Genomic DNA, 15581 nt, shown 5'->3' with positions numbered 1-15581 from the left:
GACGTTACTACAGGTATGACTCAGCAGCACAAGCTCAGGGGCAATTGGAGATGGACAATCAATGCTGGCCTTGGCAGCAATATCTGCACTTTGAAAGCACAAGAAGGTAAGTCTGCATATTATATGCTGCTTGTGTGTTTCTTACAATAGCTTTCTACACAAGGTTGGAGAAACTTAGCTGGTCAACTTGTACGCCAGATACAAAAACGAGACCTTAAACTCAGCTCAAAACAGCACCCGACTCAGATTTGGTGTCCAAGTCAACCTGAAGCAGGAAATCACTGAGGTTTAGAAACAAAAGCAGTGTGCACTGGCTCGAGAAAAGTCTCCAAGCGTGGCTTGTCCTGTTGTGTTATGAATGGATGAGTTTGCAGCTAACTGGACAAGGGGAGGGAGAGAATATTCTGCAATTGAGTCTGAACTACACTGGGGGAGGAATAACATATTCAAAGCTTTGGATGGAGAAGGAAAGGAGCCAAAATGTGAGAGAACAGGATACTAATTGTAACAGTGAATATTTATTTATACATTCATCTCTTTCTAGACTTGGGTAATTTAATGTATACAGTAATATGGTAGTATTCTATGTCAGTGTGTGTCTGCAGCAAGAGTTTTGGTGCATATGCGAATTGTACTGATGTATATAATAAACTCAATTACACAAGGAGAATGACAGACTAGTGTTCAGAACTCCTTAATTTTAAATTTAGACATACAGCATGTAAACCGGCCTTTTAGCCCACAAGTCTGTGCCGCCCAATTTACACCCCATTAACCGATACCATGGCACGTTTTGAATGGTGGGAGGAAACCGGAGACCCCAGGGAAAATGTACAAACTCCTTACAGCAAGGGAATCAAACTCCTTTAAAACCAGGGATATTATTTAATGCATAAAACACTCACAGCCTCTGCTAAAATAATGGATCAGATCCATTTCCAAATGAAGTGCCCATTCAATCAAATGGCTCAAATAGAAAGATACAGAATGGGTAAATAGACATGCATGCTGTCCTTTGTATTCATTTTCAAACACCCCAAAGAACTCATTTCTCCCTGGGTGACAGTAGCAGATACCAGAGGACATCCGTGTAAGGTGAGGGGAGGAAAGTTTAGGGGAAATGTTAGGGGTAGGTGGTTTCCATGCAGGGAGTGTGGGCCACACTGTTACAGTGCCAGCAAACGGGGTTCGAATTTTGAATACAAAGAGTTTGTAATTTCTCCCCGTGTCTGCGTGGGTTTTATCCCACTGTTCAAAAATGTATCGGGCGCAGTAGGTCAATTGGGAGGGATGGGCACATGGGCTGAAGGGGAACTGTTACCGTGCTGTATGTCTAAACTAAAATGTGTGGTGGGTGCCGGGAATGCCTTGCTGTTGTGGAGGTGGAGGCCGAGACATTTAGAAGAATGTAAATATTTATTTATACACCTCTCTTTGTGCTTGGGTATTTAGTGTATACATTGTAGTTGGTATATCCTATAGAACTTTGACTGCAGCAAGAATTTCAGTGCACGTGTGCACTGTACTTGTATATATGACAATAAACTATCCTAAGGGGAACGACAGAGTGTGGTACTCAGCACTCTTGTATTAAAGGAGGCGGCAGAACACCACCACAAGCTGCAACAGCAGCGTTGTTTTGTGATGTCTCGTGAGGGATGGATATCAGCTCAGACACCCACAAATGTTCACATCCAGTTGTACAATATTAGACGCATTGTTGATTCCAATCCATCCCCACCAAGAGGGCTTAAATCCAGAATGCAGTCACTCCTTCCCCATCCAATCCCGAAACCTCCACATTCTTCTCGCTGGAAGGGAGAAAAATGGTCCTCAGATGTATTGGCTCGGATATTTGCAATTAAATTACAAGCAGTGCATCCTCATTTAAGATAAACCAATGGGAAAGCAATTATTTCCTGAATCACAGTTTAATGGGCTAGCAGTTGACTCACTGAGGAAATAATTCAATCAGTGGGCAATTGATGTGTGTGTGTGCGCAAGGTGCTGAATGAGAATGTTTTCCTGCAATTCATTGAGTTATTCTAATGGCAGGTGATCTGCCTTTTGAGAGCTTGAGGGGTCATCAGCTGAACCTGACTCATCTGATATTCAACAGCCTCAAAGGCTTTATAAGCCACTTTAAAATTAATCACTGTACAGAGGTTTATTTTGGAAACCGCTGTGTTATTTATTTTGCCTATCTAAAGCACAAAGATCGATCACATTTATCCCACCACTGGCATCTCAGGGAGAGAAATGGGACAAATCTTTCACACACTTGGAGTTATCCCGGTATCCCTGTGGGGGTGCGTTTACAGTTTTAGTGTAGACTTAAACCAGCAGTAATGAGTATCGTTCAGCGATACCAAACTGTACACTGATGCGCTCTCCACAAACCCCACAAACCCTGTGATAACCATTAAATCTAAAGAGGTCATATGCATTAAATCGTAGGCTATTGAGATGTGCAGAGCAACAAAGGGATTTAGGAGTGATGGTAAATAGTACCCTCAAGGCTGATACTCAGGTCGATGGTGTGGTGAAGAAGGCATTTGGAATGTTGGCCTTCATCAATTGGAGTATTGAATTCAAGAGTTGGGAGGTGATGATGAAATTGTACAAGGCATTGGTGAGGCCAAATTTGGAGTACTGTGTACAGTTTTGGTCACCAAATTATAGGAAAGATAGAAACAAAATAGAGAGAAGGTTCATGACAATGTTGACAGGATTTCAAGGTTTGAGTTACAGGGAAAGGTAGTGCAGACTGGGGCTTTTTTCTCTGGAGCGTAGAAGATTGAGGGAGGACTTGATAGAGGTGTTTAAGATTTTAAAAGGGACAGACAGTAAACGTGGATAGGCTTTTTCAATTAAGAGTGGGGGAGATTCAAACTAGAGGGCATGGTTTAAGATGGAAGGGGGAAAATTATAAGGGGAACATGAGGGGAAATTTCTTTACGCAAAGGGTGGTGGGGATGTGGAATGAGCTTCTGGCAGACGTGGTCGAGGCGGGACCATTGGTTACATTTAAGGAAAGACTAGATAGTTACATGGAGAGGAGAGGACTGGAGGGGTATGGACCGGGTGCTGGTCAGTGGGACTAGGAGGGTGGGGGATTTGTTACTGCATGGACTAGTAGGGCCGAACTGGCCTGTTCTGTGCTGTAAGTGGTTATATGGTTAAAATAATTGATTTCTGGTACGAACACCGAGATGTAAACATTGGGCAAGATAAGGTGCCTGGTTATAATATCCAAGCCTTAACCATTTCATAGAACATTGCAGCACAGTCCAGGCCCTTTGGCCCAAAATGTTGTGCGATGCAAGGCCCTTTCAGGACCGAACACTTTTGTGAGGATTATACCTCCTTGTGTTAAATACTTACCTACCAGAATGTGTTGAGAGCACCTCAGAGGCGCCGATGTCAACTCTCCTCGAGGAGAGATAATTGGTGGAGTGCTGAGCTCCACCGACTCACCTCAATGTTAGCACAACTTGGAGGAAGAGGGAAGAGCGGGGAGATGGGTCACAGGCTGACGGCATTATCAGCCTGCCCCCAAACAGCCTAGCGCAGCTGCCATTTCAGATTGATCGGCAGAGAGCTGGCCTGCAGAGATTATCCCTCTCGGAGAGGGGTTGGATTATGCGGCTCGAAGACCACCTCTGCCCATTCAGAAAGGTAGGTCTTTATGCGTTTTGGCGGATTTTTTTCGCCTTTACATCACAAGTTTTTGCTTATCTGAAATGGCCTTCCGTAACAAAACTTACCCCCGATGTTTCCCCTAGACTTCCCCCCCCCCCGGCCTTTTACTTGGTACAGATGTTCTCTGGTATTTGCTACCCCACCCTGGGAAAAGGTGCTCTCAATCTTGTGGATCTATTAATTCAACTCTCATCCTACTTCACTTTAAAGAGAAAAGCTCTACAAATTTTGCCTCAAGACGTATTTTCCAATCCAGGCAACATCCTGGTAAATCTCCTCTGGAACCTTTGGTGCTAATTACTTTGGAAGTGAAATGATTAAACTCCAAGCAGTTAAATAAAATACTGAAACCAACTTCAATAAAAAAAAACACACCGTTCCACTTTCTCCTATCAGCCCATGTCAATCATTAATTTTAATGGGAACTGCTGTGTCTATGATAGGTGTTTCTTGGGGCTTAACCCTCTCCTTCAGAGTTAATTAGAGCCGGTGTTAAATCTATTGTAAGCACAGTGGACTCAATTAAAATAAATGGGAACACAGACTCCCAGGAAAAGGTTCGTAGACCCTAATATTTTATTTAAGTTCGTCAATGTTTTAACCATTTATTAACGAGAGTTTATTTTTAATTAAATCCTTAAAAAAACCTTATTTTATTTAAAAAATGGCAGTGTTACAGATCATTGATAGTATTTGATCTCACAAACATTCAATGGCCTTGATAAAAGTGGGAGAATAGTGGTAGCTTTAACAATCTGAGTGCCTGGTTGAGGAGATTCGCTATTCTGCGAGAGCATCTGGCTGTCCGCGCTGAACAGTTCCGAAGTGGGAGGTGGGGCGCCTGCATTCTTCGGCAGACCCCACCACCACTCGCCGCCCCCCAAAAAAAATCTGCACCCAGAACAACAGTGTGGCCCAGTGGATCTACCCTGTTATCACAGAGCTGGTTGCGAGAGTTTTCTGCTTTTCAAGTCAAGTTTACCGTCATCTGATTGTACAAGTACCACCTGATGAAACAGTGTTCTCTGATCCTCAGTGCAAAACATGCAGACACACAACCAGACACATACAAACGCAAGTATTCATACATACAATAAATAAATAAATAGATAGATATTGCTTCATAATACAAGCGTCTTGGATGGTGAGTGAGCAGTTCCTTTGGTCGTTCAACATTCTGGCTGCCCGTGGGAAGAAGCTGTTCCTCAGCCTGGTGGTGTTGGCTCTGATACTCCTGTATGTCTTCCCCGACTGGAGGAGCTAAAAGATACTGTGTGCTGGGTGGACAGGGTCCTCACTTTTCTTGCATGCCCTCTTCTGACAATTATCCCTGTAGATCACGTCAATGGGCTCGCGATAGAACTCCTGTAGCAGTTTGACATGATAGTGCCAGTAGTGTTGCCTGCATCAGTCTTCTCAGGAAGTGCAGTTGCTGTTGAGTCTTCCTGACAAGTTGTTGTGGTTCACGATAAGTCACTAGTTAAGTGGATAATGTGATAACGCACATAGTTGTAGCGGCAAGCCGACCCCACTCGTCACACGTGGACAGTGGGGCAGCTGCCCGACCTTCTCTTCTGGTCCAGACCTGAAGGGCGCCTGTGCGCTTGCTTCAGAGTGACGCAAGTTCCGAACGCGACACAGGCTTGAAGGCTGCAGCACGGAATTCAATGTCAAGCAGTTATGTTACTTGAGCTCTCAGCCGGTTCGCTGCACCGTTACAATACCAAGGAACTAGTGTTTTCTACTCTCTCCACTATAGATGTGTAGTCATTCCTGGTCCAGCTGAAGCAGCATCTGCTCCAATGGTGGGTGGGGGAGGCATTCACAGGCATCACCCCACCCAACCAAGGTCTTGTGCCTGGCCCCAACCACGCAACCACAGTTCAAAGTGCACTAAACTTTTTTTCATTAAAATATTTTTTAAAATATTAAAACTCAACCTATTCTCCTCTAAATGATTTGAAATGAAATACAGACAGAAATAGGAAAGGAACACTTATGCTCCTGACATCAGAGGGAAGTTGCATTGTTATGTGTGTGCTCTCCCATGCAGTTACCTAATGCCCCCCCCAACCAACACATGCTCTGACACCGACCCCGTCCTGAAGTCCACCATCATCTCCTTTGTCTTGTCCACGTTGTTGCTCTCTCATGAGATTCTCCACCTCTTCTCCGTAGAGCGACTCATTGTTGTGGCTGACGAGGCCAACGATCTGCAAACTTGGTGACGCGGTTGGAGCAGGATCTGGCAATGCAGTCGTGGGTCAGTAGCGTGAACAGGAGCGGGCTGAGCGCACAGCCCTGAGGTGTGGCGGTGCTCAGCGTGACGGTGCTCGATGTTCTGCTACTGACCAGGAGAAATAACGATATCCACTCTTCAGGTACATTGGAGTCTGTGAAGCACTTGGAGCACCAAGAGATTTGGGAGAAGATGTTCTCTCAATGCAAGTGTGCATTTTTCATTGTGATCAATTCACCCCGCAATCAACCATGATCATGAAGTCAGGTGGAATTCTCTCATTCATCCCTGATTCAAATTGGATGAAGACACCAAAGACTAATACATTTAACGCACCAAAAAAGGCCATTTGGCTTGGCAGGTGGTTAATGATGGCCCTTTCTTCTTTCTGCAACTCAAGGCCCTTCCTAGGCACAGCAAAACCCATCAGATCAGAAAACCACGACTGGAGTGGGGCAAAAAAAAAAATAATCACAGGCCCTTCAACCAACGATGATGAGATGAGCTATACAAACCCTCTCAATAATGCAAACTTTCCTTACCTCACACACATAATACTATTTTTCTGGCATCCATCTGCCTGTCAAAGAGTCTTTTGAATGGCCCTATTGTACCAGCCTCCTCTGCCACCCCTGGCAATACATTACAGGCAACCAGTCACTACTCTGTAAATAACTTACCCCTGACATCTCCCCTGAACTGTTCTCCCCTCACCTTGCACAGACATCCTCTGGTATGTGCTGCTGTTGCTCCGGGGGAAAAAGGTGCTGGGTGCCCACCCTATCTATCCTCTCATAATCTTGTAGACCTTTGTTAAGTCATCTTTCATCCTTCTACTGTGGAGGCAATGGTTGTAATTTGGGCTCAGGAATGGAAATCTTTTGCTCCGCACATTTTCTTTCTTCCTCCAAAGGGCATTTCTGGAGTTTACAGATATCATTTCAAACTTCTGGCCATAAAGGTACTTTCCTTTTGAAGTTTCTGATCCCAATTCTTCATTGCAAGCTTGTCTTCCTCTACATTTGTCATTTCCGTACTGGTCCCATTCCCAACCCCTTTCATCTTGGGCTGTGATGTGTTTACTGTTATAATACAAGTGCAATGTCCAGGGGCACCAAAGTTATTACTTGCTGCAGCCACTCCAATATGCAAGATGCATCATTAATATTAACAATTAAATTACAATGCACCACGAGACCATGTAATAAATGCGAAAGGATCAATAATTATTCACAGTTATAACTAGTACAAACATAAGTGATGTTTGAAGAGCGTGGACAATTCTTTTGGTGGCCCTGGAGTAGTTTACGGGGAGGTTCAAAAGCCGATAGCTGCTGGGGGAGAAAAAATCTGATCTTTAGCCTACAGCAGTGGTTCTCAACCTTCTTTTTCCACTCACATAACACCTTACTAACCGCAGAGCACCTATGGTATAGGTTGAAAAAAGGTTGAGAACCACTGACCGAGAGGTTTCAGGCTTCTATACCTTCTGCCCAAAGGCAATGACTGTGGCAACGGGGTCCTTTTTGATGTTGGCTGCCTTCTCAAGGCAGTGCCTTGTGTAGTTGTCTTCCGAGGATGGGAGATCTCTGTTCATGGTGGATGAGACTACTTTTTGCAGCCCAAGTATAGCCTATCAATGGGTATCTCCCTGGATGACTTCAGCTCAGATGGCACTAGAGCGTAGCAGCATCTTCACCCCATCCTCACCCTGAAACATTCCATTCGTTCACCAGCACCACCCCATCACTAAATAAAAAAAGCCCGGCAATTATTTATGATATATTGGAATCTGGGCATCATTTATTGCCCATCTTGAACTCCCTTTGAGAAGGTCCCAGTGCACCAATGGCTCGACCCATCGTCGCCACCTCACAGCTACCCACCTTTCCAAATTCTACCTCCAGTGACCAGTCTGTCCTCCCTCCATTCATTCCCTTTTAGGAATCTCTTCAGGGATACTGTGCTCAGTTAAAGTGCCTGCATGGGAGGCAGCTTTAAATGTAGACATACGTCATGGTAACAGACTCTTTCAGCCCACAAGTGCGTGCTGCCCAACTGCACCCAACCGACCGACACTCTCGGTCCATTTTGAAAGGATGAAAGAAACTGGAGAACCCAGATTTGAACTGCGTTCCACTGCCCCAGCGTGGCGCTGACTGCACTGCCCCATGACGTTATTACAGATTGCAGCATCTTCCAGTAACACACAAAATCAACCTCCTGGATTCACCAAGGCCTCACATAAGCACAGTCTGATTTCTGTCAAGTTGTGCGAATAGTATTTTGTCAGTGCTGACACAGTAGATCAATAGTGCCACTAAATGCCAGCTGGATTTTGAGTGCAAAGGCCAACGTCATTCAGCAGGTGACTGACAAACTGCCCTTATCTTTATGCTAGCATGCTTCATTGACTGAAAATGCAAGCATTTATCTTGTCTTCCATTTAAAGCCTCTGCAACTCAAAGTAGTTTTTTTTTCACTCTACAAGCCAAATAAAATAAATGACAATAAATCTCTCCTTCAGGAGCAAAGAAATTACACTGCATCTCCCTCGGCTTTGCTTCCTTCGTCTCGAGGGTGCAGATTCCTGCTGGAGGTTGACTATGGCATCAGATGCCTTACAGAATATAGAACATTTTATTCTAATTTCTTGTCGAAGTGTGATCGATGCAAGACTGAAGGTACATTATTTCATATGTTTCGGTCATGCTCCTCGTTTTCCAGTTATTGGGAAAGTACCTTCTGTACCTTATCTCTAGTTCTTAATGTTAATTTGGCTCCTAATCCTTTTCTTGCCCTATTTGGAGTAAGTAAGTCAGCTGATTTAAATTTGTCTGGGCTACAATCCCATCTCGTTGCCTTTGCTCTTCTTATTGCCAGAAGAGCTGTACTGATGAAATGGAAGGATGCTGTCCCTCCTACACACACTCAATGGTTATCTGATGATTGACTCTGGGAAAAAATTAGATGATCTACTAAATTTATGGGGTCCTTTCCTTAATTATTTTCAGAACTTATAAGATTATTGGATCCTATTTTATGGCTTGGTTATCCATACATTAATGGAATATTTATGTTTAATCATAACTTCACAAGAGAGGGCTTAGATTATTAGAATAGTTTTGCTTTATATACATTTTTTTTTCTCTGTCCCTTTCATAGTTTGCTTAATAGCTATTTGTTCATATACATTTTACTTTTTTGGATTTATATTCTTAATATTACCCACATATGCATGATATACATTTATACACAAAAGACTGTGGAATGTAGTAAACAACCAAGTTTATGACCGGATCCAATCTCCCTTCCACTGAAAGCATTTAAGTGAAGTGCTGCCTCAAGAAGGCAGCCAACGTCATGAAGGCCTCCATATCCCTGGTCACAATTTCTTTTTGCTGCTACCTTTGAAAAGTCTGGTCCAGTGTCTCAAAGTTAAAGAACAATTTCTTTCCAACAGCCATCAGATTCTTGAACCGTCCCTTAATACACTAATCATAAACCACCATTTTTTAAAAAAGCCCATCTACACGATTGTAATGCCATTTCTCGTTCTATGGCAATTTGCATCTCCATCTTTTGTATTTATTATCTAATTTTTAATCGAGACATACAGCACAGTAACAGGCCCTTCCAGCCTACAAGCCCATGCCGGCCAAATACATTTTGAAAGGTGGGAGGAAACCAGAGCACCTGGAGAAAACCCAAGCAGACGTGGGGAAGAATGCGCAAACTCCTTACAGACCGCACCAGATTCGAACCTGGGTCGCCGACACTGACATAGTGTTGGCCTAACTGCTACGCTCACCATGCTGCTCTTTTAATGTTAGCTGTAGCAAGCGACTTTTACAATGTGTATGACAATAAACTCATGATCACATCAAAAGAAAATAGGTCACTCAAAAAATATTCAATACTGCTGTAATTTGTCCTTGCTCTGCAGAAATATCCAAGTATTGGACACTTTGATTAAAAAAAAGGTCAATAATTCAATTAAATGTTATTTTCTTTACTTTGGAGCAGATAGAATGGAATACAATTTTATTGTCATTCTGTTTGACATTCCGAGACCCGAACACATCCAGCTGTCATATGCCACCGGCCAAAACACATTTCTACCCATCTATCCTTTGTCAAAATGGTCAGCTGCTAAAAGGATTCAATCCTCAATAACATGAAGTAAGAGGATTTCCAGTTCATCTCACTGATTCTGTTTATTATCAGTTATTAAAGATCAAAAATGATTGTGGATCTGGAGGCTGGAAAAGAAGTGTGGATTAAAGTCTGTGTGTGATGTTTAAAAAATTTCAAGAGAGATCTATTTCAGAATCTCACATGCAGACATTGAGAGGGACCTCGATGGAGAGAGAGAGAACGACCCATGCATCCTCAAGATACAAATGCTCCATTTGTCTTGACATCATGTTCAGGCATTTGGGAATCTGCCTTGCCTGCCTACTCCATCTCAAAATGCCCCAAACCGATTCACATCATGGCTCCCATTGAACCTCCCTTGTTCTTCCTCAGAAGTTTGTTGAGATACTGAGGTGGCTCTGATTTTAACAAGTTAGTAAACTGAAACATTGACACCGTCTCTCACTCCACGGATTCTGCCTGACCTCAGACAGGTAGAAAATAGGTGCACGGATCAACCCTTCAAGCCTGGACAAGCATTCAACATGGTCATGGCTGATCATAAGACCTCCAACACCCTATTCCTGCTTTCTCTCCCTACCCCTGAATCTTTCTCACCATCAAGTCTACTTCAATTCCCTTCTGAACACATCTAATGACTGGCCTCAACAACTTTCTGTGGTTGGGAGATCCACAAGTTCAGCACTGTAGAGTTTTGAAGTTTTTACTCAGTCTTGCTGAGAACCTCCAGCTAGTGTTGTATTTTAATGTCAGGTAATTTATTGAAATACAGGAAAATCCTAATAATTCAGCACACTTGGGACTTTGGTGTTGGCCTGTATATTTTTTATGGTCTATTAGATGTTTTTCCAATAAACACTCACCAACTTCTCCCCTCATTTTACTTTACATTTCACGCACAAGTGTAATATATTTTCCTGTGAACAAGTGAACTAAATTCAGGCAGGAAAAATATACAAGATGTCTGAACTCTGGCTCTGACCACATATTTAACTATTTTCATGATCCCTCGTGCGCTGGTCCCCAACACAGGCTCCAGTGACACCTCCCAGTTGCACTTGGGATCCCTGGTTCACATTCCCAGACTAATGAGTGAACCAGATGCTGAACCATTGGGATTTGGGAACAACCCGATCTGGTATTCTCAGAAGTGAAAACACAAAAAAAAATGCTGGAGAAACTCAGCAGGTCATACGGCGTCCACTGGAGGTGAAGAGGTTTTGGGCCTTTTGTGTTCCTCTGGTATACTCCGTTTCTCCTGTATTTCTCTCTGAATTTACTATTTAGCTCCTCTTTTAAAATCCACTTCCATGGCAATTGTTAGCGTCAGCAAGTTTGGAAATTTTAAATGTCTTTGAGACAGACATTTTGCCCCCATTCACCTTTAATATAATGACTACTGCAGCATACAGCAAATGGTTCAATTTAAAACATTGCAATGAGAGCAGTCTGTAACGCTTTTGCATGTTTAGCATTAAAACCGAGGATACATTTCTACCTTGCAGGAAATATTATTTGCTCATTACTTGTCTCGATGAACGAGCACAAAAAACTGCAGAGGGCTGTGAATGCAGTTCAGACTAACATACACACGCCCGCCCACCCACCCTCCCCTCCATCTACAACTCCCACTGCCTTGGAAAAGCAGTCAACACATTAAAGGATTCCTCCCGTTTTGGCCGCACTCCCGTCATCCCCTCTCAAGATGGTTCACTTGTTCGAGAACGCATTAACGAATTCAAAGACCATTTATTTCCTCCCATTATCAGACTCAACAAATCTCAGAAGAGTAAAATTATGTTGCTCTGTACCAACTGATCTCTCTGTAACTCTGTTCACCACCATAAAGGGGATCTCCTAGTGACAACTCATTTCAATTCCCCGCACTATTGCCAGGCCAACACGTCTCTCCAAGGTCTCATGCACTGCTGGACTGAGACCACCCACAAAATGGGTACCCTCCAACCATATGACTTCTCTGGTTTCTTTATGCCCCACCTCACCCCTTCCCCTATCCCCATTTCTCCTCCAGCTCCATCTCCCTTTCCCCGTCTCCTTACCTCGAGCTCTGCATCCCCTTACCCCAATTGTTTCTCTCCTTTCATCTTCTGATCTACACATGACAAATTGCCATCTATTTTCTGTGTCTGTGCTCCTCCCCTGCCCTTTCTTCCCCTCTCCCCAGCCTTTTTAATTCAGTTGCCCGTTTGCTTATACCTTGAAGAAGGGCTCAGGTCCAAAACATTGGTTATATAAGGATGCTACGAGACCTGCCGAGTTTCTCCAGCATTGCTGTGTTTTTACTACAATCGCACTCTCTGTAACTCTGTGCTTTTGTTGTCCCTGTACTACGTACGAGATGTCTAACTGGTCTGCTCACAAAATAAACCATCTTGGTGCATGTGACAAACTACATCTTTACTGCCTGTGTGGCACAACCTCCAGTACAGTTACTGACTCTAAACTGAATGCCTGGATCTGATGCAATTCAATCCATTTACAAAGTGCCAAGTTCACAGCGGCTCTGCACTGGATCTGTGAAGAGAGACCGATCCCAGACAAGTGTGAAGCCCCCCTGAAGTATCCCAGAGCCAGCAGGTGTATAATTTGTTTCTATATTTAAACAAGCACATTGGCAATGAATAGTGTTGACTAGGTCACATGGTATCAGCACAAGATCGAGAGGAATCAAATGGTTAGAAATTCAACCAAAGTGAAATATATGATCTAAATCATAAAACAGAACAGCACAGGGACAGGCCTTTCCGCCTCTGATGTCTGCGTCGGACACGATGCCCAAAAACTCAGAATGGAGTCAAAAACAACGTGCATACGTTGCAGGGGGAGGGGGGGTGGGGGGTGGGGGGTTGAGTGCAATACACAAAACATACTGGAGAAACTTAACTGATGACACAGCATCCTCTGGGAGGAATGGTAACGACGGGCACCTGAATAAGAGGAAGGACAGAAGGCGGTGCATGGGCCCAATAGGTCATGGTCCAAGTGGGAGGATGAAAGAGGAAATAAAAAGCTGAGAAATGATGGGGAGAGGCAGGGTGCTAAGCAGATGGAAGGGAAGGAAGGTGGTGGGGCGCTGAAGGAAAGGAGAGAGGGACAGGAAAAGAGCAAGACCCGGCGGAAGGGGGTTAATGGAAATTGGAGGTCGGTGTTAATGCCGCCTGGACAGAATATTAGGCGCTGCCCTTCTAATTTGCGTGTGGCCTCATTTCAGCTGTGGGCGATCATGTAGGTGTGGCAACAGGATGTGGAATTGAAATAGCTGACACTAGGAGGTCTTTGCCATGGCAGTGGAAAGAGTGAAGGTCTACAACAAAATTAACTTCCAGTCTGTGTCCAGTCTCTCTGATGTACAGGAGGCCACATTGGGAGCACCAGAGGCAGTAAATGACCCCTGCAGATTCACCGGTGGTGAACGTGGATGGACCCCAAATAGTGATGAGGGAGGCAGTGTTGGTGCAACTGCAGTGTTTCTCACGTTAAGAAATTTCTCATGATCTTGGGGATGACAGGACTAAGGCACGATGGCTCTGGACCTGTACTCACTAGGGTTTGGAAGGATGAGACATCGCATTGATACGCCCCTCCCCCCCCCCCCACCCCCCCACCGTGCCCAATATCAGAAAGGCTGGTAGAGTGTTTCCAGTGGTGGGAGAGTCTCAGACCACAGGGCACAAACACAGAATAAAAGGACACCTCATTAGAACAGCGGAGGAAAATTTTCCAGTTAAAGTGTATCAGTGGAAATCATTGCCACAGAAGACTGGAGGCCAAGTCACTGGGAATATTTGAAGCAGAAGTTGATGGCTTCTTGATTAGTAAGGGCTGCAAAGGAAGGAGAAAGAGGCAGAGAGGAAAAATACAAATCAGCCATGATTTAAATGGTGGAGCAAACTTGATGGGCTGAATGGCGAAATTCTTTAAATCTCTGTCCTCTCATTTTTGGCCTCTTCCCCCAAGGGAAATGGCTCCTTCCAATTCACGTCTCCACTCTGCACAATTCCACACACCTCAAACAAATCTCCTCTCAGCTGCCTCTGTTCCACAGGAAATAACGTTGCTTTATTCAATATTTTACCACTACTACAATGCCCCAATCTTGGCAACTTCTGTGTAAATCTGCACTCCACTCTCTCCAGTGCAATCACATTCTTCCCAGAATACGAATTCAAAGATTGAGATAGGCCAAACGGTCCAGTACCCTGTTAGATTTCGTGCCTTCCTCTAAATTTTTTCATCTCTATTCACTTCGCTTTGTCCTCATGAGTGACAAGAATCTCCCGCTTGTCAACCATTTCAATTCTGCGCCCCGCTCACGCACTGTCATCTCTGACTATGGCCTTGCGCTGTCAAACCAAGGGCACCTGTAAATTGGAAGAGCGCAACACCAAATTTTCCATCTGGGCACTCTCCAGCTCGATGGTATTGACAGACTTCTCCGGTTTCTGCTAGCCTGCTCCTCGCTCTCCCTCTCCCTCTGTACCCCATTCCTCTCTCTCCTTTCCTCCAGTTCTCCACCCTCTTGTTTCTCCATTTACAGAGCCATCCCTCCTCCCCCATTTGCTGATGCACCCTCCCTTATCCACCGATTACCTCCTGCCTGTGGGGCTGTGCTCTTCCCCTCCACCATTTTGTTTGGGCACCTGCCTACATTTTGCACTTATACTTTGAACGGCTCAAGCCTGAAATGCTGGCTATGTATCGTTTTCTTTGACATAGAAAATATAGTATGTTGTTTGACCTGCTGAGTTTCTCCAGCTTTGTGTTTTCACTTTACATCAATCTTGCTTGCTGCAGACCTGCTTCCAAAGATGATGATGATCTGTAGAGAGATATAAAATGCTACATTTGTTCTGTAAAATGTTGACAAGACTATATGTTTAGAAGGGGATATAGAGCTGGAAGGTCAATGCTAAAGCAAAAGTATGAACATTGTTTCTTCCTCTTGCTTCAATGCATTCTTTTAAGTTCCATGTGCAGATACATTTCTGGCATGCACTTCGATCTCTGTGTACTTCTACATCAGTTAGCTTTAAATACAAGGTCAAAAATGTTTTGTCACGCAAAGAATTATTGAGAAGTTAGGAAAGTGTTCTGGTGAACAGTTCCGCCTTTCCCAGAGCTCTGTGCTATTGAGACATATGCCTAGTCTGGTTCAAGCCAGCAGAGCTATGAGCGACAACAGAGTCGTGGGAACAGGTGACAGGCTAGGAAAGAGGTGGAGGTTACTGAACAGCAGCAGGAAATTGAGGGGTTGAATGACCATCTCCTTTGTCTTCAAAAATAAGCAGCGAACAGATCAAGAGACCCACCCCAGTCATACTCTCCTGTTCTCCCTCCCATCATCAGAAATTCAAAGACAGGCACTGGCAGACTCAAGGACAACACCACCATTTACAAAATCGCTGACGATACCATGGTAGTGGGTTGTATAAAAAAGGGGCAATGAGTCAGCATAGAGGAG

General features: G+C 44.1%; 1 protein-coding gene across 8 annotated transcripts in view; it reads right to left on the bottom strand.

Moving 5' to 3' along the window:
* Nucleotides 1-15581, bottom strand: part of celf2 (cugbp, Elav-like family member 2) — a 303877-nt gene that overhangs the window by 243211 nt on the left and 45085 nt on the right. For 2 of the 8 annotated variants that reach the window (XM_069908434.1, XM_069908435.1), the window contains exon 2: nt 14859-14939. The exons of the other annotated variants lie outside the window; for them this stretch is intronic. The gene's annotated coding sequence lies outside the window, so the exon portion shown is untranslated. The remainder of the gene's footprint in view (nt 1-14858; nt 14940-15581) is intronic. 8 annotated transcript variants of the gene reach the window in all.

Source organism: Narcine bancroftii, chromosome 13, assembly GCF_036971445.1.
Source record: "Narcine bancroftii isolate sNarBan1 chromosome 13, sNarBan1.hap1, whole genome shotgun sequence".
Taxonomy (NCBI): domain Eukaryota; kingdom Metazoa; phylum Chordata; class Chondrichthyes; order Torpediniformes; family Narcinidae; genus Narcine; species Narcine bancroftii.
Note: the sequence above shows the minus strand (reverse complement) of the source record. Positions and strands in the feature narration are given on the sequence as shown.